This window comes from Oryctolagus cuniculus, chromosome 2, assembly GCF_051225735.1.
Source record: "Oryctolagus cuniculus isolate XC-2025 breed Fujian yellow rabbit chromosome 2, ASM5122573v1, whole genome shotgun sequence".
NCBI classification, from domain to species: Eukaryota; Metazoa; Chordata; class Mammalia; order Lagomorpha; family Leporidae; genus Oryctolagus; species Oryctolagus cuniculus.
The window spans coordinates 12,994,636-13,022,441 of NC_142868.1; the positions used below are offsets into that span (position 1 = coordinate 12,994,636).

General features: G+C 42.5%; 1 protein-coding gene and 1 non-coding gene across 6 annotated transcripts in view; one reads left to right on the top strand and one right to left on the bottom strand.

Moving 5' to 3' along the window:
- Positions 1–27,806, bottom strand: part of FAM184B (family with sequence similarity 184 member B) — a 141,868-nt gene that overhangs the window by 55,062 nt on the left and 59,000 nt on the right. The window lies entirely within an intron of this gene.
- On the top strand, positions 13,424–13,530 carry LOC127490405 (U6 spliceosomal RNA). The gene has a single exon (XR_007918367.1). It is a non-coding gene; the product is annotated as a U6 spliceosomal RNA (small nuclear RNA).

The window sequence follows — 27,806 nt, forward strand, 5'->3', positions numbered from 1 at the left end:
AAAATCTCAGCAGATTGCCTGTTAGGGCCTTAGAGGTTGAGCAATGTAGGTTTAACAAAGCTATAATTAATGGCTTGGAAGCATCAGATCCTAAGGAAAAGTTTCCATCATGTTTTGCAGAATTGAAATGGAAAAGGCCAGCGCAGAAGCTCACTAGGCTAATCCTATGCCTGCGGCGCCAGCACACTGGGTTCTAGTCCCAGTTGGGGTACCGGATTCTGTCCCACTTACTCCTCTTCCAGTCCAGCTCTCCACTGTGGCCCGGGAGTGCAGTGAAGGATGGCCCATGTCCTTGGGCCCTGCACCTGCGTGGGAGACCAGGAGGAAGCACCTGGCTCCTGGCTTTGGATCAGTGCAGTGCGCCTGCTGCAATGCACCGGCCGTAGTGGCCACTTGGGAGAAATAAGGAAGACCTTTCTGTCCGTCTCTCTCTCTTTCTTACTGTCTAACGCTGCCTGCTAAAAAAAAAAAAAAAGAAATGGAAAAAAGAATAATACTTGTGGAGTGCTCAGAGTACAACATTCACTGGACCAGGTAATTTAAATATGTTTTTTCAATTAATCTTCTAATAATTCCACAAAGTGTAGATTCTCACGCTCGTACTTTTTGCAGTGGAATTAACTTCATACAAAATAATGACACAGCTTTAGAGCCTGTTGAGTTGGGGTGCACAAAATAGCCCCACCTCTTTCTTTTTTTATGGTTTGGATTCTCCTTTTTTTTTTTTTAACTTTTATGTAATGAATATAGATTTCCAAAGTACAGCTTATGGATCACATTGGCTCCCCTCTCCCCCATGACTTCCCTCCCACCCGCTCTCCCGCTCTCTCCCCTTCCATTCTTATCAAGATTCATTTTCAATTTTCTTTATATATAGAAGATCAGTTTAGTATACATTAAGTAAAGATTTCAACAGTTTGCACCCACATAGAAACACAAAGTGAAAAGTACTGTTTGAGTACTCGTTATAGCATTAAATCACAATGTACAGCACATTTTTTTTAATTTTTTTTTTTTTGACAGGCAGAGTGGACAGTGAGAGAGAGAGACAGAGAGAAAGGTCTTCCTTTGCCATTGGTTCACCCTCCAATGGCCGCCGCGTCCAGAGCGCTGCGGCCGGCGTACCACGCTGATCCGATGGCAGGAGCCAGGTACTTATCCTGGTCTCCCATGGGGCGCAGGGCCCAAGGACTTGGGCCATCGTCCACTGCACTCCCGGGCCATAGCAGAGAGCTGGCCTGGAAGAGGGGCAACTGGGACAGAATCCGGCGCCCCGACCAGGACTAGAACCCGGTGTGCCGGCGCCGCTAGGCAGAGGATTAGCCTAGTGAGCCACGGCGCCGGCCATTGTACAGCACACTAAGGACAGAGTAAGTGCACAGTGACTCCTGTTGTTGACTTTACAAATTGACACTACTGTTTTTGGCATCAGTAATCTCCCTATGCACCAGTCATGAGTTTCCAAGGCTATGGAAGCCTTTTGCGTTCACCGACTCTTATCTTATTTAGACAAGGTCATAGTCAAAGTGGAAGTTCTCTCCTCCCTTCAGAGAAAGGTACCTCCTTCTTTGATGACCTGTTCTTTCCACTGGGATCTCACTCACAGAGATCTTTCATTTAGGTTTTTTTTTTTTTTTTGGCCAGAGTGTCTTGGCTTTCCATGCCTGAAATACTCTCATGGGCTTTTCAGCCGGACCCAAATGCCTTTAGGGCTGATTCTGAGGCCAGAGTGCTGTTTAGGACATCTGCCATTCTATGAGTCTGCTGTGTATCTCGCTTCCCATGTTGGATCGTTCTCCCCTTTTTTAATTCTATCGGTTAGTATTAGCAGGCACTAGACTTGTTTATGTGATCCCTTTGACTCTTAGTCCTTTCATTATGATCAACTGTGAACAGAAATTGATCACTGGGACTAGTGAGATGACATTGGTACATGCCACCTTGATGGGATTGAATTGGATTCCCCTGGTATGTTTCTAACTCTACTGTTTGGGGCAAGTCAGCTTGAGCATGTCCCAAATTGTACATCTCTTCCCTCTCTTATTCCCACTCTTACATTTAACAGGGATCACATTTCAGTTAAATTTCAACACTTAAGAATAACTGTGTATTAATTACAGAATTAAACCAGTAGTATTAAGTAGAACAGACAAAAAAAAATACTGAGAGGGATAACATATTAAGTTGTTTATTAACAGTCAGGGCTATGCTGATCAAGTCACCGTTTCTCATAGTGTCCATTTCACTTCAACAGGTTTCCTTTTTGGTGTTCAGTCAGTTGTCACCGATCAGGGAGAACATATGATATTTGTCCCTTTGGGACTGGCTTATTTCACTCAGCATGATGTGTTCCAGATTCTTCCATTTTGTTGCAAATGACCGGATTTCATTGCTTTTTACTGCGGTATAGTATTCTAAAGAGTACATATCCCAGGCCGGCACAGCGGCTCACTAGGCTAATCCTCCATCTTGCAGCGCCGGCACACCAGGTTCTAGTCCCGGTTGGGGCGCCGGATTCTGTCCTGGTTGCCCTTCTTCCAGGCCAGCTCTCTGCTATGGCCCGGGAGTGCAGTGGACGATGGCCCAAGTACTTGGGCCCTGCACCCCATGGGAGACCAGGATAAGTACCTGGCTCCTGCCATCTGATCAGCGCGGTACGCCGGCCGCAGTGTGCTGGCCGTGGCAGTGAACCAACGGCAAAGGAAGACCTTTCTCTCTGTCTCTCTCTCTCACTGTCCACTCTGCCTGTCAAAAATAAAAAATAAAATAATAAAATAATAATAAAAAAGAGTACATATCCCATAATTTCTTTGTCCAGTCTACCGTTGATGGGCATTTAGGTTGCTTCCAGGTCTTAGCTATTGTGAATTGAGCTGCAATAAACATTAGGGTGCAGACCGCTTTTTTGTTTGCCAATTTAAATTCCTTTGGGTAAATTCGGAGGAGTGGGAAGCCCCACCTCTTTCTGACTGTGGGACCTTGGGTTAGTTATGGATCCCCTCTGAGCCTCAGTCACCTTATCTAAGGCATGCAGAGAGCAATGTCTATCTCATAGCTTTGCGTGGGAATTAAATCACATACAACTCTTCACAGCCTTCCAAGCACATGTTACAGACTCAAGAAATGCCACCTGTTAGTAGTCTATCTTTGATATCATCGCCAAAAGTCATTGATCTAAAAAGTAAGAGTGCTGGAATTCAAACTCAAATCCTTCTGGGTCTAAGGTTAAAAGAGACAGAATCATAATTTTGTTTGGAAAAAAACTTGCAATGACCTTCACTCAATATTCTTGCAGCATTTACTGCATTGTAAGCAAGGTAGTAAGCCCTATAAGAACACAAAAACATTCTGTTGAAGGCTGTAAGACTAGCAGAGTGTGTCAGACTCCATTATCTGTCCAATATTTTCCCCTTTGTTCCCCTTCCTTGCCAATGACCAACCCAATCTTTTGAAGGCAGGAACTTTTCTTCCCTATGATGTGGGGCTTGGCTGTGTGATTTGCTTTGAACAGTGGCATATGAGTGTACCAGTTGCAAACAGAGGCTTTGAAAGTGTTCATGAGTTTTGGCTCATCATCTTGTGATTGTACCATTTGTCAAGAGAAAAGTATGTGCAGGGTAGCCACTGCTTCTAGCATAGAGACATGTGGAGCATGTTGGACCCCAACCCAAAGTCTGAAATCAGCCTACTCAGCCAAACCCAGCTGAGAGCAGCTGAACAGCAGCCAACTTGAGCATAAATAAGTTACTGTTATAGCCACTGAGACTTTAGAGTTGTTTGTTACTCAGCATTACTGCAGGGAAATATGACCAATACATAAAGAGAGAATGAAAGTAAGCTAATTTGCATGTATGGAGGTATCTGAATGACTTTGCGCAAAGTCTGCAGAGGCACAGAGAAGTGCCAAAGGCAGGAAGGATTGCATTGCCCCATTAAGTCCCCTTTTTTTCTCTAGTATCATCATTAATGCATCACTCCTATCAAAATATAAATGTGATATAATTTTTTATCACTGACAAAAATCCTTCCTTCAATCCTCTTTTTAAGTACCCCATTGCAAAATTCTAAAATACTTTGCTGATATCCATTATTACTAATTTCTTGCCTCCCCTTCTCTCTCTCTCTCTTTTTAAGATTTATTTATTTATTTTGAAAGAGTTAACAGAGTGGGGGGGGAGGTGCGAGAGGTCTTCCATCCACTGGTTCACTCCCCAAATGGTAGTAATGGTCGGAGCTGCACCAATCCGAAGCCAGGTGCCAGGAGCTTCTTCTGGGTCTCCCACATGGGTGCAGGGGCCCAAGTCCTTGGGCCATCTTCCACTGCTTTCCCAGGCCATTGCAGAGAGCTGGATCAGAAGTGGAGCAGCCAGGACTTGAACCGGTGGTCATATGGGATGCATGCACTGCAGACGATGTCTTTACCTACTACACCACAGTGCAGACCCCTCCCTTTCTCTCTTAAATCCTCTCCAAAGAATACGAAGGCAGAAAATATCCCAGTAAAGTACAAAGAAAATCCAAAGCAAACAATAGGAATATTCATGGAGAAATGGCAGGACTAAGTTATTACTTATCAATAGTAACCTTGTAAATGGTCTAAATTCTCCAATTAAAAGATACAGGCTGACTGAATGGATTAAAAAATGAGACTCATCTATCCATTTGCTACCTACAAGAAACACACCTCAGAGCAGAACTTTCAATGAAAATTTTAAAGCATTTCTTCAAAGAACTGTAACAAGAGGTGAATGTGGTTTGACCACTGTGATTGTGAAGACAAAGCCCAATCAAAGCAATGGTGACTGAGAGGAAGAAGTGGTCCAACCAAAGCCAAAGTGGACCAGTCAAGGGCAAAAGTGATGGCAGCAGTTTGAGGGGGGTGCTCGAGGTATTTTGCTTGCTGACTCTCTGGAGGGCAGAAGAATGATAACATGTTTTGAGAAAGTGAGCCAAAACTGTGGTGGAAACTTGCCCAAGAAAGCTCCATGAGAGAATTTTTTTCTCCACACAATGACTGATGTTCCTGCTCATTCCTTCAATCAAACGGTGGCTGTTTCGTAAGAGTTTTAATGGGAAATCACTGGGCATCCACCTTCTGGTCCTGATTTGGTTTCTTCTGATTTTTTGATTCTTAATCTTAAAATATCAAGACACCCATTTTTTACAGTTAATGATGTAAAAAAAATATTGCATTAACATGCTTAAAGTCCCAGGACACTCAGCTCTTTAGGGATGGACCAAATCACTGATATCATCGCTTACAAAACAGCCTTGAACTTGCAGAGCTTCTGTTGAGATATAGATTTATACTTTAAAATTTTATCTTTTAGTTCTGTAATTCCACGAATTTTAAAAGTCCTCTTTTATATACATATATATATGTGATCTGTCATTTCATTTTTTTGTTTAACTGTATATCCCAAAGATGTCATCATACAAGAAAAGTATAGACAGATATTCCCAGTATTCTTGTTTATAGTGCATGAAATTCTGTTGTGTGAATCTAGTATAGTTTAACAACTAATATCTTTTTGCTTTATACTTGGGTTATTGCCAATCACTTTGGTATTACAAGCAATGTTTCAATAAATGACTGTCTTCATAGCAATTAAAAAAAGAAAAAGAAATACACCTCACTAACAAAGATACATGCAAACTGAAAATGAAAGGATGGAAAAAGATATTCCATGCTAATAGAAAGCAAAACAGAACAGGTGTAGCCATCCTAATATCAGACAAACTAGACTTTAACACAAAAACTGTTAAAAGAGACAGAATACGGCACTATGTAATGATTAAGGGATTAGTTCATGAGGAAAATATGACTATAATAGTTGTATACGTACCCAAAGACAAGGCACCTGGTTATTTAAAAGTAAGGTTAATGGATCTAAATGGAGACATAGACTCTAATACAATAGTAATTGGGGACTTCTACACCCCACTATCATCAATGGACAGGTCAACCAGACAGAAAATCAGCAAAGGAACAACAGAGCTAATCAACACTATGGACCAAATGGTCCTTCCTAATATCTACAGAACTTTTCATCCCATAGTTGCAGAATACACATTCTTCTCACTAGTGCATGGAACTTTCTAAAGGATAGACCATATACTAGGACACATAAAGTAAGTCTCAGCAAATTCATGAAAATCAAAAACATACCATGCACCTTTTCTGACCACAATGAAATTAAGCTGGAAAGTAACAACTGGTTACTGAACAACATGCTCCTGAATGAACAGTGGATCATTAGAGAAATCAAAAAATTTCTGTAAATGAATGAAGATGATAATATAACATATCAAAACTTATGGGATACAGCAAAAGCAGTGTTAAAAAAGGAAGTTTTTAGCAACTGATGCCTACATCAAGAAATTGGAAAGGCACCAAATAAATAAGCTATCAATGCACCTCAAGGACCTAGAAAAGCAACAACAAATCAAACCCCAAATTAGTAGGAGGAAAGAAATAATTAAAATTAGAGAATAAACAAAACTGAAACAAAAAACCCAAAAGAAATGAAGAGTTGATTTTTTAAAAAATATAAAGAAAACTGATATACCATTGGCCCAACTAATCAAAAAAAGGGAGAGAAGGCACAAATCATTAGAATCGGAGATGAAAGAGAAAATGTAACAGCAGATACTACAAAAATAGAAAGAATCATTAGGAATTACTACAAAGAGCTGTATGCCAACAAATTGGAAAATCTAGAAGAAATGGATAGATTCCTGGACACATACAATCTACCAAAATTGATGAATACATAGAAAACTTCAACAGACCAATAACCAAGATGGAGATTGAATCAGTAATAAAGACCCTCCAAAAAAAGAAAGCCCAGGATCTCATAGCTTCGCTGCTGAATTCTACAAGCCATTTAAAGAAGAACTAATTCCAATTCTTTTCAAGCTATTCAAAACAACTGAAAGGGAGAGAGTCCTCCCTAACTCCTTCTATGAAGCTAGCATCACCTTAATTCCTAAAACAGAAAAATATAACAACAGAGAAAGAGAAATATAGAGCAATATCCCTGATAAACGGAGTTGCAAAAATAAAAAAAAAAAAAAACACTAGCTAATTGAATCCAACAACACATCAGAAAGATCATTCACCTGGACCAAGTGGGATTCATCCCTAGTATGAAGGGATGGTTCAACATTCTCCAACAAATCCAATCCACCCAGTTCATCAAGGCTACTAATACCCTCCATGTTGCCAATTCTCAGTCTTTACCTCTTCAGTTGTCCAGCAGTATTTATCTAATACATCACTCCCTCCTTTTTGACACATTATCCTCACTTGGCTTTCAAGGTGCAATACCTATCCATTGATCACTGAAGCTCCTTCCTCACCTCCTTGGTTTGTTAGTTCCTCCTTATCTCCCATCCTTCAAGTAAGAGTCCTAGAGCTTAGGCTGAAGACTGTATCTCTTCTCTATAAACATTCCCTTGGAATATCACCCAGTCTCATGTTTTAATGCGTTGTCTATTTGCCAGTGACTCCCAAATTTACATGACCAGGCTGGACTTGTCACTTGAATATCAGACTTATAGAACCTGCTGTTTTCCAGTATCTCTACTAGGAATATAATAAGTGTCTCAGATTTAACTCTGGATTTTTCCTTCAAAATCTGTTCATCTCATAGTATTCCCCATTTCATTTCACAGCAACACCCTTCTTATCAGTGTATATGTCAAAAATTTTGGAGTTGATCAATAAGCACATGAAAAGATGCTCAACATGTCTAATGATTAGGAAATGCAAATCAAAACCAAAACCAATTAGGATGGCTATCATCAGCACAAAAGAAAATAAATGTTGATTAGAATTTGGAAAACTCAGAGCCTTTTGGGGGGCAGGGGTGGGAAAAGGGATGTAAAATGGTGCAGTAACTTGGAAAACAGTCTGGTGGTTCCTTCCATAGCACCAGACTTTTCTCTTCCTATTTGCTATTGTATCAATCTTTGTATTTGTAAGACCTTTATGAGTTGAAATTCTAATCTAATGTATGACTTGCAAAAATATCTATTGTATTAGAGTTTATACAATATCTCAGTTATAGCAATAAAGAGGTCTTTGTCATTGGTAGTGCCTTGCTGCCTGTTCTGTCAGTGATGACTTAGCTTTTGGTTGTAAAAGAACAAAAGAACAATCCTTATCTTGACATATTTTTGCCCAAAAAAGTTTGCCCCTGTTTCTTGGAATTCTCAGGTTGTGGCTATTGTAAAGTATCAAACTATACTCATAATTATTTCTTGTTGAGATTTTGTTGCACTGATACAGACAGATAGCCAGATATAAAAATATTTCCTTTCTTGTTAGATAGAAGAATACTATCTGTCTTTGGGAAATATGAATTAAATATTTGGAAAAATAAAAAAAAAACAGAATTACCATATGATTTAGCAATTTCACTTACTTATCTCTCCTCTCTCAGATATGAGTTATAAGAAGATTGGATTTCGTTGTTTCTTACTGCGGTATAGTATTCTAAAGAATACATATCCCATAATTTCTTTATCCAGTCTACCATTGATGGGCATTTAGGTTGGTTCCAGGTCTTGGCTATTGTGAATTGTGCTGCAATAAACATTAGGGTGCAGACCGCTTTTTTGTTTATCAATTTAAACTCCTTTGGGTAAATTCCAAGGAGTGGGATGGCTGGGTCGAACGGTAGGGTTATATTCAGGTTTCTGAGGAATCTCCAGACTGACTTCCATAGTGGCTTGACCAGTTTGCATTCCCACCAACAGTGGGTTAGTGTCCCTTTTTCCCCACATCCTTGCCAGCATCTGTTGTTGGTAGATTTCTGTATGTGAGCCATCTAACCGGGGTGAGGTGAAACCTCATTGTGCTTTTGATTTGCATTTCCCTGATTGCTAGTGACCTTGAACATTTTTTCATGTGCCTGTTGGCCATTTGGATTTCCTCTTTTGAAAAATGTCTATTGAAGTCCTTGGCCCATCTCTTAAGTGGGTTGTTGGTTTTGTTTTTGTGGAGTTTCTTGATCTCTTTGTAGATTCTGCTCTCTGGCCTCAGAATCAGCCCTAAAGGCACTCGGATCTGGCTGAAAAGCCCATGAGAGTATTTCAGGCATGGAAAGCCAAGACACTCTGGCAAAAAGATCTCTGTGAGTGAGATCCCAGTGGAAAGAACAGGTCTTCAAAGAGGGAGGTGCCTTTCTCTGAAGGGAGGAGAGAACCTCCACTTTGACTATGACCGTGTCTAAACAAGATAAGAGTCGGAGAACTCAAGGGGCTTCCATAGCCTTGGAAACTCATGACTGGTGCATAGGGAGATTACTGATGCCATAAACAGGAGTGTCAATTTGTAAAGTCAACAACAGGAGTCACTGTGCACTTATTCCTCATGTAGGATCTCTGTCCTTAATGTGCTGTACACTGAGGCTTAATGCTATAACGAGTACTCAAACAGTATATTTCACTTTGTGTTTCTATGGGGGTGCAAACGATTGAAATCTTTACTTAATGTACACTAAACTGATCTTCTGTAAAAAAAAAAAAAAAAAGAAAAAGAAATTATCAATTCCCAACTTGACTCTCACTGGGATTAAACATGACAATAGGTCTGATCTGATTTCATCATCATTTAAAAAAAATCATCTATTTTTTTCACTTTATGTTTCTGTGTGGGAGCAAACTGTTGAAATCCTTACTTAAGGTATACTAAGCTGATCTTCTGTATATTAAGATAATTGAAAATGAATCTTGATGTGAATGGAAGGGGAGAGGGAGTGGGAAAGGGGAGGGTTGTGGGTGGGAGGGACGGTATGGGGGGGGGGGAAGCCATTGTAACCCATGAGTCGTACTTTGGAAATTTATATTCATTAAATAAAAGATAAAAAAAAAAAAAGAAGATTGGGATTTTTTTTTTCAAGTCAGAGTTACACACACACACACAGAGAGAGAGAAAGAGAGAGAAAGAGAGCGAGAAGAGAGAGAGAGAGGGAGAGAGAGAGAGAGATTATCTTCCATCTGCTGGTTCACTCCCCAAATGGTGGTAATGGGCAGAGCTGATACAGGCCAAAGCCAGGAGTCCGGAACTCCATCTGGGTCTCCCAATGTGGATGACAGGGACCCAAGTACTTGGGCCATACTCCACTACTTTCCCAGGCACATTAGCAGGGGGCTGGATCAGAAACGGAGCAGCTAGCAGCTAGGGCTGGAACCACAGTCCAGTTAGGATGCTGGCGTTGAAGGCAGCGGCTTAACCCACTGTGCTATGATACCAGCCCCAAGATAGGGATTTTTTAAAAATTTTGTTTATTTAAAGGCAGAGTTATAGAGAAGAGGCACAGAGAGGAAGGGAGGGGGAGGGGAGGGGGAGGGAGAGGGAGAGAGGAAAAGAGGGAGAGAAAGAGAAATAGAGAAAGAGATGTCTTCCATCTACTGGTTTACTCCCCAAATTGTTGCAATGGCCACAGCTTGGACAGAGTGAAGGGAAGCCAGAAGCCAGGAGTTTCATCTGGGTCTCCCACATGGGTTTGGGGGCCCAGGCACGTAGGCCATCCTTCCACTGCTTTCCCAGATGCATTATCAAGGAGCTGGACTGGAAGTGCAGTAGCCAGGACTCAGACCAGTGCCCATAAGGGATGCTGGCAGCCCAGGTTGGAGCTTAACATACTACACTGCAGTACCAGCCCCCAAGATGGGTATTTTTTTAAAAAAGATTTATTTATTTATTTGAAAGACAGAGAGAGAGAGAGAGAGAGAGAGAGAGAGAATATCTTCCCTCTGCTGTTTCACTCCCCAAATGGCTGCAATGGCTGGAGCTGAGTTGATTTGAAGCTAGGAGCCAGGAGCTTCCTCTGGGTCTCCCACACGGGTACAGGGGCCCAGGGACTGGGACCATCTTCCACTGCATTCCCAGACTATAGCAGAGAGCTGGATTGGATGCGGATCAGCTGGACCCAAACCAGTGCCCATGTGGGACAACAGCACTGCAGGCAGTGGCTTTTCCCATTGTGCCATAGCACTGGCCCCAAAATGGGTATTTTTTAAAAAAAATTTTAAAAATTATTACTTGAGAAGTGCAGAGAGGAGAGGGAGAGAATGAGAGACGGGGAGAGGGAGAGGGAGAGACGGTGGGGGGGAGAAAATGAGAGGGAGAGGGAGAGGGAGAGGGAGAGGGAGAGGGAGAGGGAGAGGGAGAGGGAGAATCTCTTTCTATCTTCTGGTTCACTCCCCAAATGCCCACAAAGGTCAGGGCTGGGAGAAAGCCAGGAGCTGGAAACTAAATCCAGATCTCCCATATAGGTGGCAGGAAGTCAACTACTTGAGTAATCACCTGCTTCCTCTCAGGGTCTCCCTTAGTAGGAAGCTTGAGCAAGGGACCAGAGACAGTTGTTCAATCCATGTACTCCCAAATGGAATGCAGGTGTCTTAACTGCTAGGCTAACCACCTGTCCACAGGTGAGAATTTTTGTCTGCATAGTTCATTAGATTTCAGAACAGTTTCTAAATATTTGCTGAATTGATGACTCTCTCCACTCTTGCAGAAAAGGCATCAGAGTACAGAGGACAATTGAGTTGGGTTTGGAAAGAGGAGCGAATGTCAGCCAGCTGTGCGGGAAGGGGAGGCAATACAGGTAAAAGGAGTAGTAGTACAAAGGTGTGAAATAGAGGGGAGTCCTTATGGCCAAAACTGGAGTGAGAGGCTGGGAAGAGAGCATGACACAAAGATGGGAAGGGGTCAGACACTCATAAATCTGGCATCCATGTTAAGGAATTTGGACTTTCTCCTGTTTATGTAGCCTGTGTGGGGCATGCACACTCCAGGCTTTGTCCCAGGACCCTGATAGGGTAGATCTGGGGATCATCTGGAGATACTTTTAACATTCAAGTGACAAGGAGCCTCAGGTTCAGAAAGACAGGTAAGTGCAAATTTGGAGAACAGCAGTTCCATTCAGGAAGTTTTTCTAGTAAGACCTGGCATCTCGGGAGTTAGAGACACTCCATTTCTAAACTCTCCATTTCATTCATTTTGGAACCAAAGTGGCCTGGATGTGATGAGCGTGGAAAGAGGAGGGAGCAGAGAGGTAAGACTGGGATTAGAGCAGGGGAAGGGGTTTGGGTTTGGGTTTCAGAGCATCAGAAGGCCACAGTCACTGCTCCTGACTCATATCCCTGCACACAGAGAGGGCTTCCGTTTTCCTGGCCTCAAGTCAGAAAAGAGGGCTAGCTAAATCTCCAGGATGGAAAGCTTGAATTTGGGTGCTGTAATGCCCAGAAAGAGCAGGGGTCATGCAGTTGCTGTCTCTTCCTCCATGGAAACAGGCTGGAACAGGTCCCAGACAAGGCTGAGCTGCTTCAAGCAAAGACATTGGAATGGGTTTCCAGATGGATCCAAAACACTAATTAAAATTTCATCATTACCCATCAGAGAGCTGTTGGTTGGCACCTAGCTGCACATGGCATTGAACTGTGAGAAATACGCTTCCTTGTAATTGAAACCCAACTGTGTCCCAAACCAATTTAGACAAACATAGCTGAAAGGTGATGGCAGGCTCTTAATTAGCACTCCTTCCTCTCACCAGCCCAGTCCTGCACTCAAACAGGGACACAGGCAGGCCTCCCTTGCAGCAAGCTGCACCAGCTGTATGAGATGTGGGACCTGAAAGGGGCCAACCTGCCTAGTTCAGATGTCAAGCAACTTGTTTACAGCTTTACTGGAAAGCTCCTTTGGTTGGCCATCCTGGTCAACGGATACTGGAGTGTGTGAATGATACTTCTTTATTGAATGAAAACAACACAAAGAAATCCTAATACCTCTCCCAGGCAATATTTTGACAGAGAAATAATCCAAGCAGGACCATCAACACTTATAACCATGCTTACAAGTGGAAGTGCGTGAACCCAAAGGCAGACGGCAGCTTATCAAGTTCACAGGTATAGATGATACTTTGAAAGTAGGCTTTATGTGCATATCTATATAGACAGGCATGTACATATTCCATATAAATTATGTTAGTACTAAGGTTATTTTTAACCTATTCATTATTTATTACATATGTACTCTGATGCACTGTTTATCAAATATTTTTTCCCAGAAAACTTTTATTTAAGGAATACAAACTTCATGTATTTCATAAATACAAATTTAGGACCATAGTGATCACTAATGTTATTTTTACACAATAGTTTCCATTTTACAAAATAGCTTCAAAAGGTAAACCCCACAGCATGATAAATACAAATATTGAATGCGCATAATAAATGAAATTTTATTTTTTCCACTGTTCCTGTTCAGGGAACAGGTGGGGGGAATCTCCTTAAATATTTTCCAATCCATTCATTTTACCTTCAGCAAAATCCTTAGATAAACAGTATGTTTCAAGCCAAATGTCCAAACAAAACTTCTATAAAACCAAACATTCATTAAGGGTTGTTTCCTGTGCTCGCTTCCGCAGCACATAAATGAAAATTGGAACGACACAGAGAAGATTAGCATAGTCCCTGCACAAAGATGGCATGCAAATTTGTGAAGCATCCCATATTTTTGTAACTAATAGAATATCTAAAATGTAATCTAGATAAGTAAAATTGACACATTACAAAGTGAATTTTAATAGCCCTTGTCTTGATGGTTAAGAAACAATGCTTTTTGTTTGACAGTTCGTTTTTTTTTTTAATTTTTCTTCACAATATTTGTTGATCCCTCTACTTAGCATAGGGTTAATTTTATGGGTATAAAGTTAACAGAAAGTAGATCTTTGTAAAAAATGGGAATGGGAATGGGAATGGGAGAGGGAGGAGGAAGAAGAGTGGGGGTGTGGGTGGGAAGGAGGTAGGGTGGGAAGAATCCCTACCTTCCAAAATTTTTATATATGAAATGCATAAAGTTTGTATTCTTTAAATAAAATTTTAAAAGGAAAAGTAAGGTTATTTCCTATCTCAGGTCACCTTTGGAAATTGTCTGTCCTGCCATCACTCAATTTCCTTGCTCTGACTTCATGTTGCCCTGAGTGTATCAGCCATGAAAGAGTTGTGCTAAATTAAATACTTGGATGGATTCTCAATTTATAAGTGCTGGTGCAGATGCTGCTCATTGAACCTACCCACCAGAAATGGCAGGGCTGCGCTGAGTCAAGTTCCTGACCAGCCTATTTTTTTGGTTTCTGATTTGTGCTACCATGAGCATTGGTAAAATAGTGATAGTCCATCATGGCAAGGACCTCCAAAACTCATGAATAGATTGATTTAAAATACAAAGGATATAAAATCAAAGTTCTAATACAGTTCTGAGTTTATTTTAAAACTACATATGCATGCTGATTTACATGTGCATACAGATTGACAAAGGAAAAGGTCAGGAATATACCAAGACACAAACAGGGTTATCTTTGGAAAGTAAGATTAAAGGTGATCAGTTTTTCTTCTTTCTGCTTTTGTGCATTCCCAAAATTTTCCTGTGATGAGTGTGCACATCAGAAATTAGAATCCGAAAACATTAGAATCAGAAAAAAATCTATTTCTCTTAAGGCTAAAGAATATCCCCTCAAAATGTAGTGCATCAATTAAGTCCCAAGAATATAAGCCCAGACACAAGCCCTGGAAGGAGAAACAGATTCTGATAAGAAAGTGCCGGGTCCTGAGGTCTCCCCCAAGTGATCTGGCCTTGGCTAGGTGGCCTCCACCTGGCTGGGGAGAAGTGGAAGTTGGTCTGAGCAGCCCATTTCCGGTAAATGTGATGACTTTTGTAATAAAGGTGTTTTAGAGAGTCTTGTTGCCAAGGATGTAGCAAAGTGTGCAAGGTGCTACCTGAAAATTCTACTCAAGAGACAGGGAACCACAGGGTCCAGACGAATAACAGAGGCCACATTGCTTGTGACCACTCTGTGCTTTGAGAGATGAGATTTTGAACTCAACCTCACACAAACCTCTTCTGGGAATAAATGCAGCACCAATAGTCAAGTGTTTGGCTTTTGTAAAGTTGAGGGCAAACCTGCTGTTTGTATAAGCCAAAGATTTCTGGAATACTTTCCTCCAAATCCTGACTATTCTACTTTATGTCTCTTTGATCCTTTCCTACATTGTCTTAGCTGAAGGACTGACTACAATACTTCCTCCTCAGAAGTCCCTCTACCTATCACAGCATCATCTCTCAACCTTTATCTGACCAGAACACTGTAGCATAGGACACAGTCAGTAAGGGACACCACTGCACAGCCTGCTACCTTTGTGAGGCAGGCTGGTTGCTTATTTACCTTGTGCCCAAATGCCGAACACTAGGACAGACAACAGCAGGCACATGGTAAGTCTTCAGTCAGAGGTCCTAGTAGGGCCTCCAGAGTAACTTCACCTAGCAGAAATCCCAGCCCAGAATTCAACAGATGATGAGAAATGCATGACAGAAAACGGGCACCATTCAGACGCATTATATGTAAATCAAATTAAATACAGCGCTGCCTGAGAAGAAAAGGCACGTAATTATTATCTCCTTCCTGCTGATCAATGAATGCAGTTTGGAAGTTTTACTCAACTCAACTAACAGAGTCAGAAATTAGTAGACACTATTCTTCAATAAACACGTAGTAAACACCGGATATGTGTCTGGCTCTGAATCCAGAGGTCTCTTCATTCAGCTCAAATCCAATAGCCATTTGTAGGGATTCACAACCTATAGTAGCACATTCTGAAGTCTGAGGATCTGGAAGTTTGTCAAGGAGAGCCTGCATGATAAAGTGTAAAAGTCACCTCCATTTCTGTAAATGGTGACAGTCTTCATACTCTTGGCCGAGTTCCCTGAGCCAGTCTTTTTTTTTTTTATTTTTTATTTTTTGACAGGCAGAGTGGACAGTGAGAGAGAGAGAGAGAGACAGGGACAAAGGTCACCCTCCAATGGCTGCCGCGGCCAGCGTGCTGCAACCAGTGCACCACGCCGATCCGATGGCAGGAGCCAGGTACTTATCCTGGTCTCCCATGGGGTGCAGGGCCCAAGCACTTGGGCCATCCTCCACTGCACTCCTGGGCCACAGCAGAGAGCTGGCCTGGAAGAGGGGCAACCGGGACAGAATCCGGCGCCCCGAGAACCCCAGGTGCTGGCGCCGCAGGTGGAGGATTAGCCGATTGAGCCGCGGTGCTGGCCCCTGAGCCAGTCTTAAAAAATCTGTCAGTAACAGAGGGTAGAAAATGCTCTGTAAATCCCTTTGCTTTTTAAAAAATAAAGAACAGTCCAGGGGTTATGGAATCATAACACCCTCTCAGCACATTTTGTCCAATAAAAATACCTGAAATCACTTTAAAAATAGTTATTTTTTGCAACCAAATCCTAGATATGTACGGAGTTATTAATCAAGACCCTTTTAGATATACAAACAGAAAAACAAATCCACGAGTTTATATTAAATTTATTAGCTCATGTATCTGAAAAGCTCAGAGCCAGTGCTAGCTTCAGACACAGGCCTTTTTTATGATGTCATCTTGATTCTTTTTCCATCTCTTAGGTTTGCTTTCCTCTGAGTTGACTTTAATCTTTGGCAGGCTCTTGGCAAAGTATCCAACATCAGCTTCAAGATTATCCTCACCAGCTTAGTATGCCCTAGGAAAGAGACCCGTTTGTCAACAGTTCCAACAAAAGCCTCAAAGCTAATTCCATCTACTTGACCATGGTCATGGGTCTAATAATGATTCACCCCTGTGGCCAATGGGATAGAATACACGATTAGTTTCATATCACATGGGATCCAGGAAAATGGGGTTGACTTGTTTCAATGACATGGACTGAAGATTGAGGTTTGGTCCATAGTCAGTATCTCAAAGGAAATTATAAGTCTGATGCTCAAAGAATGGATGCCGTACCAGCAAGAACTGATTTGCACTACAGCTGATGCACTTGACCTTTTTATGCAAATACAGTATGGCTCATTGAACACTATCTTCAACACTGGAGAAGATATAACGAAATATTAGGGCTTGGTCTCTACTCTCACATACAACATGAGAAGAGCATGTACACACAGAGGATCCTGCAAAAATCCAAGGGGCAAGATGACTCCATTTCCTGAAGGTACTGAGGGGTGTTGGAAGAAGCACAAGAGTCCCAAATTCCAAGGCTCAGCTCTCAAGTAGTCTGACCTTAACTTTTCTGAGAAAATGAAGTTCTCTGGCCTAATAAATGAGAAGGTGAATCCAAAGTTACATTTTTCAAAGAAATTGGGTGTGCTACAGGGAATCCATGGTCAAATAGGCTTGGGAAGTGTTTAGGAAGCTCTGCAATAAAGACATCTATTTAACTGGCTTTATCCCAGCAGTTGGCCATTGAGTTCTTTTTTTAATTATACAGATGGTCTCCAACCAAAACTTGTTGGATTTTCCCAGATTTCAATTTTATTTTTATTTTTTAAAATTTTAGATTTCATTCTTTTTTAATGGCTGAGTAGTATTCCATAGTGTATTGTCGCTCCCCCTCTTCGTGGAGGAACGACACTGAATCCTGCCTAGGCTTCATATCCGAGTCACGGCACCATTATGTCGCTCCTCCTCTTCGTGGAGGAACGACACAGGACCCTGCGCTGTTCTTTCGTCTGCTCGGCCCTCCCCGGGTTTGCTGCTGGTTCTTCCCGGGTGGGCTACCGACCCTTCCACCTCCGTGGAAGGGCGGTTCCCCCTGCCACATTCCCCACTTCCGCGGGGGAGCGGCACACCGCCGGCCGGCTCTCTCGGGGGCTGCACAGGTGTTCCCCTTAGATGTTCCTCTTAGATGTTCCTGGTGCATGCCGTCTCTCTCCTCCTTTATAGTCCTCCTCTGCCAATCCTAACTCGGCTGCCCACACGCCGAGTACACTGCTCTCCAATCAGGAGCAAGTCCTACAGTTTATTGGCTGAACTGGAGGCAGCTGCGTAGAAGCTGTTTTCTCCTCTCCCAGCGCCATATTGTGGGAGAGCAGATGCATAGAATAAGTCTTAATTCCAGTAACTCAGTCCAGTCTGGGTTGCTCCCCACAGTGTATATACATTATTTTTTATCCAGTCATCAGTTGATCAGCATCTGGGTTGATTCCATATCTTACCTCTTATGAATTAATATGTAATAAATATGGGGGTGCAGATAACTCTTCTACAAGATGATTTCATTTCCTTTGGGTAAATTCCCAGAAGTAGGATGGCTGGGTCATATAGGAGATTGTATTTTCAGATTTCTGAGGAATCTCCATAATGTCTTTCATAATGGCCATGCTAGTTTACATTCCCACCCACAGTATATTAGGGTATATTTGTCTCCACTTCCTTGCCAGCATTTATTTATTTTTTATTTTTGGATGATATCCATTCCAACTGAGGTAAGGCCTAATTATGTTTTTTTATTTGCATTTCCCTGATGGCTAGTGATTCCAAGCATTTTTCATGTGTCTATTGGCCATTTGAATTTCATCCTTTGAAAAATATCTGTTCATGTCCTTTGCTCATGTCTTTTTTTTTTAAAGATTAATTTATTTATTTGAAAGGCAGAGTCACAGAGAGGCAAAGGGAGGGAGGAAGGGAGGGAGAGAGAGTGAGAGATTGAGAGAGAGAGAGAGTGAGAGAGTGAGAGAGAGAGAATGTCTACCATCCACTGGTTCACTCCCCAAATGGCTGCAACAACTGGAGCTGTGCTGATCCAAAGCCAGGAGCCAGGAGCTTCTTCTGGGTTTCCCACGTGGGTGCAAGGGCCCAAGGACTTGGGTCATCTTCTACTACTTTCCCAGGATTTAGCAGAGAGCTGGATTAGAAGTGGAACAGCTGGCGCCCATATGGGGTGTTGGTGCCACTGGTGGAGGCTTTACCCCTATGCTACAGCACTGGTCCCCCTTTGCCCATTTCTCAACTGGATTTTTTGTTTTGCTATTGAGTTTCTTGAGCTCTTCACAGATCTTGGATATTAATCTTTTATTAGTTGCACGGTTTGCAAATATTTTCTCCCATTCGACCAGTTGCCTCCTCACTTTTTTGAATTTTTCCTTTACAACACAGAAGCTTCTTAGCTTTATGTAATCCCATTTGTCTACTTTTATTCTTTTGCCTGTGCTTCTGGAGTCTTTTCCAAGAAGTATTTGCTTATGCCAAAGTCTTGCAGGGTTTCCCTGATGTTTTCCTCTAGTTATTTGGTGGTATCAGGTCACAGATTTAGATCCTTAATTAATTTTGAGTTGATTTTTGTATAACATGTAAAGTAGGGGTCTTGTTTCATCCTTAAATCACAGTTTTGAATTTGGATATTTTTCCAGGCTGATGACATGCTGTGTGATCCCCCTCCTCCAGGCTGGGCAGCAGCAGTGAGTCAGCTCCCAGTTAGTTCTCAGTCAGCCCTGTGGTCATGAAGGGGAACAACTCCCCAGTGGATGGAATTGCTAAGCCAGGATGTTCAGCAAGCGAGGCATGTTCAATGCATTTTCTACTGCTGATGTGTTTGTTGGGACCTAACCTCACTGCATATCAAGGAGCATCTATAAAGCCAATTAATATCCTGCATAACACATTTTTTTGGAAGTGCTGGGCCAGGGGCCATGTATTAAAATGCCAATGGCACAAGAAAGCAAACACTAGGAGAGCTCAGGACTTGGAAGCCCTTTCTCTCTGGACAGTCAATGCAGGCATTACAGTGTCAGTAGGTGTCCTGAGGGGGCAGAGAGGAAGGGATCTGAAGGGGAAGAGTTTGGAAGGGGCCTAGAGAGAGAGTCTGGGCTGAGGCACAGAAGGGGAATGAAGGTTTTTCTTGGAAAGTTGGGAGAAATGCAAGTTTAAGACTCTGATGAGGTATCTCAGCATGTGAGTAGTTATCGCTGGGTGGTGAGATTACAGAGGATTTTAATTTTTTTAAAGATTTTATTTACTTATTTGACAGGTGGAATTACAGACAGTGAGAGAGAGAAACAGGGAGAAAGGTCTTCTTCCATTGGTTTACTCCCCAAATGGCTGCAATGGCCGGAGCTGTGCCAATCCAAAGCCAGGAGCCAGGTGCTTCTTCCTGGTCTCCCATGTGAGTGCAGGGGCCCAGGGGCCCAGGAACCTAAGCCATCCTCCACTGCTATCCCATGCCATGTCAGAGAGCTGGACAGGAAGAGGAGCAGCCTGGACTAGAACCGGCGCCCATATCAGATGCCAGCGTCGCAGGAGGAGGATTAACCTACTGCGCCACCACGCTGGCCCCAGGATTTTAATTTTTAAAAATTCTTCTTGTGTGGTATTTTCTGATTTCCTACAGTGTACATATTATAGGCTCATTTAAGATAAGCAAAGGATTTTAAAAACATTTTTAAACACCCAAAACCAAATGAACCAATTAACCATGTAGCTTTTTTATGTTTAGTGTTGTATTTGATTGAAAATTTTTCAAATGGATGGTAACCTTTTAGGCTTCTCTTTTAGACTTCTGGCATTGGCATTCTATTCATAATTAAAAACTGAGGATTACAATTATGAAAAGAAAACACTTTCTATTGAACCACATACTTTCTGACATTGTTCCTTACTTTATTTCAGGTGATCTGGCTCCTGGGAGGATGCTGAACACGGGTGCAGCCAATGTCAAGCTCAGTCACTCTAAAGACAACAAGGCAAAGGCAGCAGGTCTCTTCAGGACATGTACCCATGCACAATACTACATGCATCCTGTGCCCAACAGATGCACAGAGATTCCCAGAGGGCTCAGTTAGGGATGCGTGACTGCTCACATCAAGGTTCCTAAATCTGGTCTGCTCAGCAAAACAGTTTTGCAAATACATGAACCAATGACAACGGTGGTGATATGATGCTGATGATTCTGATAATATTGGTAACAATTATAATAGCAACTAGCTATTATCAACCTAAGCTTTATAAGGTGACAAGTTGACAAATACTGAGCCAACAGCTTTATACATCCTAGCTCATCTGATCCTTTGTACACCCAATCAAGCAGGTGAATCTTATTACTGCTCCATTTTTATAGAAAACTAAACCAAGTCACGGAGAAGCTGAGTATTGTGCTTGAGGTTTTGGGCTGGAAAGCATCTGAGCTATGATTCTGCTGTGCCCTGACTCCAGAGCCTGTGATATTAATCACTGCGTGAGTCACTTAAATAAAGCAGGAGTGGCACTTAAGTAAATGTGAATCCTAAGTCTGTGGTTTGTAGGGTCTTAAGTAAAAATTCTCATTCTACAATTAGTAGGGTGCAGGCTAAGCTGTTATAAAAAGATTCCCCAAAACATAGAAGGTTGAATAATGTGGAAATATATTCTTCTCTTTCTCCCAACAGCCGCAAGGCTGGAGGTAGTCAGAAGTGAGTGGAAGGCTCTGGTTTGTGGCCACTCAGTTCAGTCATTCTCAGCCTTCATCTTCCTGCTGATTCTGTGATCTGGGCCTAAAGATGCCACTCTAGTTGTCACCATTCCAAACTGGTAAGAAAGAGGTCCAGGGTAGGCTGCTGCAAGGTGCATACATCATGTCTGCTCACCTCCCTCTGGCCTGCACTTGATATTGTGGCCACACTGAGCCACAAAGGAAGCTGGAATTGTGGGCTCTGGCAGAGCTGCCAGGTGCTCAGTGTTAAAATTTGATCTTGCTTTTTACCAGATTCACTCCTGCTGTGTTATGTACAAACAAGGAGGTTGAGGCTCAGGGAGCTAAAACAATTTTGTCGATATCCTTCCTGTCTTTGGAGCAAAAATAAATCTCAAGCCTGTCCTCTGATCTTCAGTCTTGCATTTTTTTTTCTTAAATTGAGTCTTCAGGTTAAATTAAAAAACAAGAAATTCCTGAGTTGTGCCAGAAAAATATAATAACCTTTAAAAAATTATACCCAATGGTAACATTGCTTTGATGTTGAACAGGGGTCCAAAATGAGTCAATAAATGACAAAAAGAAAGATCAACATATTCATAGAATTTAAAGGTTATATGCAAGATATCAATGAGGCCATCTTCCTCTAGCCTCAGGTAAGGAGATTTTGGCTCCTGGAGCGGACTGACTTCCCCACAGTCACACAGCTTGCGTGTAAGAGCCATGATTGGCCTTTATCTCCCAAGTTTCAGTGTTCCTTTCATTGAACCTTAAAGTCCCTCATCAGAAGGATAAAGGTCCTCTGAACATTGGAGCCCCTGAGACTCCCAGAAACCTACTCCACTCCTCTGGCATCGTCTACAGAATCTATTAATCACTGACCTTGCTCAGAAATTATACAGTTTCAGTTCAACAACCTCCATTTATCAAGTGCCATGACTGATGCTAAGAGATGTGAAAACACAGAAGTCATGGTCTAGGCTCCCAGCAGCTCACAATTTAGCAACAAATAGGTAAAAAATGATCAACCATGCTGTGATGCAAAATGGCAGAACAACTGGTTATGAAGTGGGGGCTACTTTGTTGCCCCGTTTGCAAAAGATCCTGATGCCTGGCCACAGGACTGAGTAGGTATCCTGGGCTGGGCTGATGAAAGAACCCAGTCCTCTGACTGTAGCAACAGGATAGGTGGATGACCAAGCCAGACAAGCACACTCTTTCCTGGGAGTTTCCTCTTTGAGGAGGGAGAGAATCTCCCTCCAGCTTGTTGAGTCTTAGAGTTGGAAGGGTGTGAATTCCGAGTGACCCTGAACTTGTTTTCCATCACATGGAAAAATTCTGTTATTGGTAGAAAAGACAGAGCCTGCCAGGCAGATCAGTGCAGACTTACAAGTGGGAGAGAGTGTTAAAGATATCTGCCCCATGGCAACCAATACTTAGATCCTTGCCCCATCATCATCATCGTCATCATCATTTTAATGTTTACTTCATGCCAGGAGTGGTGTCTATATAATGGTTATATTCTTCTTTTATAGAGGAGAAAACCAAGAAACAAAGAGGACAAATGATTTGTCACTGGTCATGTACCTAGTGAGAGGACTGGGCCATGAACCCAAATTTGTCTGATTCTAAAATCATAGTTTTTTCCACTGCAGTGTACAGGCCTGTGCCCATATGGAACTGTCCTCTGAATTAAGGGAAATGGCTTGACTTTCTTGCATAGAGTAGAATCCAAGCATTCATATTATTGGACTCCCGTCCTCCCAGACTATGTTTGATTCTGGATGCTTCTCTGTGTTCACCTCTGCAGGCCTGTCCCCATTCGGACCTCCTTTCCTCAACCAGCACTGTGGAGTACTCCTTCTAGGAGAGGAATCTCACATCTGGTCTCCAGGACAGATATCAGCTCCTCCTTTGGGCCCCTACCTGCATCTGGAAAATTGACACCTGTGATGTCTACACATCTCTGCAGGTTTTCATTATTCTAGATGTTGGGGAGTTGCCAGGCGGACACCTGAGTGAAGAGTTCTAGGCCAGGGCAGCAGGGTAGGAGGGCAGAGAAGGAAGACAAAAAGAACCTGGTTCTATATGTCGTGAATATTCCATACCAACTTCTAACTGTCTACCTCTGGACTTCCCTTATGCAAGAAAGGAATAAGCTTTTAACTTGGTTAAGGTGCCATTTTCTTTTTCTTTCTTTCTTTTTTTTTTTTTTTTTTTGACAGGCAGAGTGGACAGTGAGAGAGAGACAGAGAGAAATGTCTTCCTTTTCTGTTGGTTCACCCCCCAATGGCCGCTGCTGCTGACATGCTGCGGCTGGCACATCGTGCTGATCCAAAGCCAGGATCCAGGTGCTTCCTCCGTTTCCCATGTGGGTGCAGGGCCCAAGGATCTGGGCCATCCTCCACTGCGCTCCCAGACCACAGCAGACAGCTGGACTGGAAGAAGAGCAACTGGGACAGAATCGGCGCCCCAACCGGGACTAGAACCTGGTGTGCCAGCGCCGCAGGCGGAAGATTAGCCTATTGAGCCGTGGCGCCAGCCTAAGGTACCATTATGTTGTGATTTTTCTATTAAATGTAGCTGAAACTAGTCCTAAGGAATGAAAAGTCCCTTCGACTCACTCATTTTTTATCTACTGCATCTGGGTCAAAGCAGATGCTCATACACAATGTCTGATGAACCACAAAAAGGTGTATGTTAACTAGTTCATACCACAAAGTATAATGTGTATATTCTGTATACATATATAAAACATGTAAATATTTTTAGCTCAGGTCATATTTTCAAGGTAGCTAGAGATGTTTCCTTGTAGCTCTTAAAGCCCAGCTGGGCTGTCACTTACACTCTCTACTTCTTGAAATAAAATACATAATCTTGCCTTTGGAAGAGTGCTGCTTCCAGGCTGGCCTCATTTGTTTGGGTCACAACAGACAGATAAGGAAGAGTGGCAGCTGCTCTGTTGGAAGCTGGCTGGGAGAGATGAGTGAGTGGTTTTGCAATCATACTTATTTAATATTTATAAGCAATAACTGTCATCAGGAGCCAACCTCCATGCCTGCAGGTGCTTTGTATCATAAAGCCTCATGGGAGTTTTATGTTTCATATCATGTATTTCTTTCTCCAGTACAGTGGACTTCATTGCTGGCTCCACATACAAAGCAAGTCGCAAAACCTTATTGTCTTTTGTCCTGGATTTTCATAGCCAGTAGGAATGAAGAGCCAACTTACTATTTTTCTTAAAAATATATCCAGCAATTTCTTTGTAAAGAGAATGAAGTTACCCTTAGAAAATGCAATATATCTCTGCAATATACAACTCCCTTTCATACTATCATTTAGCAAAGAGTTATTGAATTCCCATTATGCACCAGACACTATTATCAGTTTTAAAGGATATAGCATGCTTAAAGCAGACCTGAGTCCTTGTGTACATGACGCTAACATTCTAGTGGGAAGGTCAGATAGCAAACACTTAAAGAAGGAAAATAAACCATAGGTTAAACAGTAATAAAGCAATGAATGAATATTTTGGGGGATGGAGTTAGAATTTTTCAAAGGGAGGTCAAGGCAGGCTTCACTGCAAACGTAACATTCAGGTGAGGATCTGACAAAAAATGAACAATGAGGTACATAATGAACAAGCACTCCTGGCCAAGGTTCAAGAGCAAAGTCCAAGACCACGTGTACCAAGTTGGAGGACATTATGCCATCCACAGGAAGACAAATACTGCATGAGTCCACTTACATGAAGTAGCTAAAACAGTCCCATTTACAGAATCAAAGAGTGGAATGGTGATTACCAGGAGGTGAGGTGAAGGGCAAGTGGCAATTAGTAATCAATAAGTATAAGGTTTCAGTCAAGAAAAAATGAATAAGCCCTAGAGCTCTGCTGGAAAGCACTGTACCTATATATTTATTTCAAAGGCAGACCAACAGAGAGACTTTTTATTCACTGGTTTGCACCCCAAATAGCCAAAATAGCTGGGGCTGGTCCAGGTCAAAGCCAAGAACTCCATCTGGGTTTCCCACATGGGTGACCAGGGCCCAAGCACTTAGGTGATCTTCTGCTACCTTCTCAGGAGCATCAGAAGGGAGCTGGATTGGAAGTGGAGCAGCCTGGACTTGAACCAGAGCTCGGGGGATGCTGGCTTTGCAGGCAGCATCTTAACCCACTGTACCACAATACTGGCCCCATATTTTCTCATATTTCAAGTCTCTCTGATTTCTCTAGCTCTAATTTCTAGATCCATTTTAAGGTTTTATGTGATAAAGTTAGGTCTGCCTGGATAGTCTCCCTATCTTTTAGTCCACTTATTTGGGAATCCGAATTACAACTGCAAAATCCCTTCACAGCAACACTTAGCTGGGAGGAGGTATGTATAGATGGAGGTGCACCTGGGCTGTCTTAGAAATCTGCCTACTACACCAAGTGAAAGAGAACACAGTGACCTGTGTATCTGAAGATGGGCCTATGATTCTTATATTTGAAGGACCTTTATGTTAGTAATATCTTATCAGGCAAGGTAAATAATTCCAAGCAACATTTCAAATGATGATAAACAGTTCCTTAAGGATGGCTGACAACTCTACCAAGTGGTATGAACCTTTTATTTTCATCCAGCCAAGGGACCTTACACTTCAGTCTACAGAAAAGCCCCCTTGGAGCTACTTGAAAAAGGAAGATTCCTGGATCCTAGCCATGTGGAGAGCTTTGCTCAAGAGGAGGGTGGCTCCTGGGATTTCGCCTCCTTATCAGGCTCCTTTGTCACTCTGATGCAGGTAGTATATGGAATAAACTCTGAGAAACATGGGCCTATGATAAAGTAAATTCACATTTTTTAAATGTTTTACAAAAATTAGTTTGCTGGATACCTGAAACATGCTGTGGGAAGTCAGTGGGGTGTTGATGACTCTGCATGGTGGGTGGCAGGTAAAAAGATGTCACGTTGCAGGTGGTGACATCTCAGGTCATTACAATGCAGAGGAGTTTGTTCTCAGGTGCTGGCATGGTGAAGACGTTCCCAGTGTGTTGCATAGCACTCAGGGAACTGACGAATGCAGGATCTGGTCAGCAACAGAAGAGAAGACCATGGGCAGCCAAGTGGGCCTCTGGTTTACCTCAGTTTCTGTCATGGACTTTAGTTTAGAGATCTGGGAGATTAATAATGCACTTCAGAAATTTAGGGAAAATGGGCCAGTGTTGTGGCATAGGGAGTTGAACTATGGCCTTCAAAGCCAGCATCCTATATGAGCATCAGTTCAAGTCCCAGATGCTCCACTTCCTTTACAGCGCCTTGCTAATACACCTGGAAATGCAGTGGAAGATGCCCCAAATGCTTGAGCCTCTGTGCCTATGTGGAAGACCCGGATGGAGTTACAACCTGCCTATCGTGGCCATATGGGAAATAAACCAGAGGGTGGAAGATCTGTCTCCCCTCTCTCTCTGTAATTCTGCCTTTCAAATCAATAAATAGGTCTTTTTTTAAAAATGAAATATAGGGAACAGCTTTCTTATCTAAAGAAAACATGAGGCAGGCCAGCACCGCGACTCAATAGACTAATCCTCTGCCTGTAGTGCCGGCACCCGGGGTTCTAGTCCCGGTTGGGGCACCGGATTCTGTCTTGGTTGCCCCTCTTCCAGTCCAGCTCTCTGCTGTGGCCCAGGAAGGCAGTGGAGGATGGCCCAAGTGCTTGGGCCCCGCACCCCATGGGAGACCAGGAGGAAGTACCTGGCTCCTGGCTTCGGATCGGCACAGCGCACTGGCTGCAGAGCGCTGGCTGCAACATGCTGGCCATAGTGGCCACTTAGGGGGGTGAACCAACGGAAAAAGGAAGACCTTTCTCTCTGTCTCTCTCTCTCTCTCACTGTCTAACTCTGCCTGTCAAAAAATAAAAATAAATAAAATAAAATAAAAAGAAAATATGAGGCAAACAAAAAAATTGAGAAAGAGCCAAAAGTATCAAATGCTACTTGCTTTTTCTTCCCTGGCACAACAGGTGCCAATACTTCTAATGCTGCTTCATAGGCACCTGTCTGTGGCACTGAAGCATGTCCACTCCTGCTTCCTGGGTGTATGCTATCTTCTGGGGGCACCTCACAGTCCCAGTGGGGAATACCTAACTGATTGGCTTTTGGCAACCTCCCACCTGCCTCCCAAAGCTAATCTGGCCCCAGAGATCCAGCTGTTCACTGGGGCAGCCTCCAAAGGGTTGTCTTTCTCAGAAGTAGGATCAAGAATCTTTGGTCAATTGATAGTCCTCAGAGTTGATCTGTGTTTGTACTTGGATGACACATGGTTTTGTCCTTTATGCTTTAATCTTGTTTAATTTTTTAAAAATCAGTTTATTTTTAGTATAAATCAAAAGAACTACTGCTCTCAGTTCAAATAACTTTATTTTAAACCACAATAATTTATTCTAAAATTTCAGGGGTTAAGGACCCTCTAAAGTGAATTTGTAAGCCTCTAAATGCCTACTACAGGAACCCATGGAATGATAAAAAAGAAAGCCAAAGGAGTTAAAGAGAAAGAAGCAT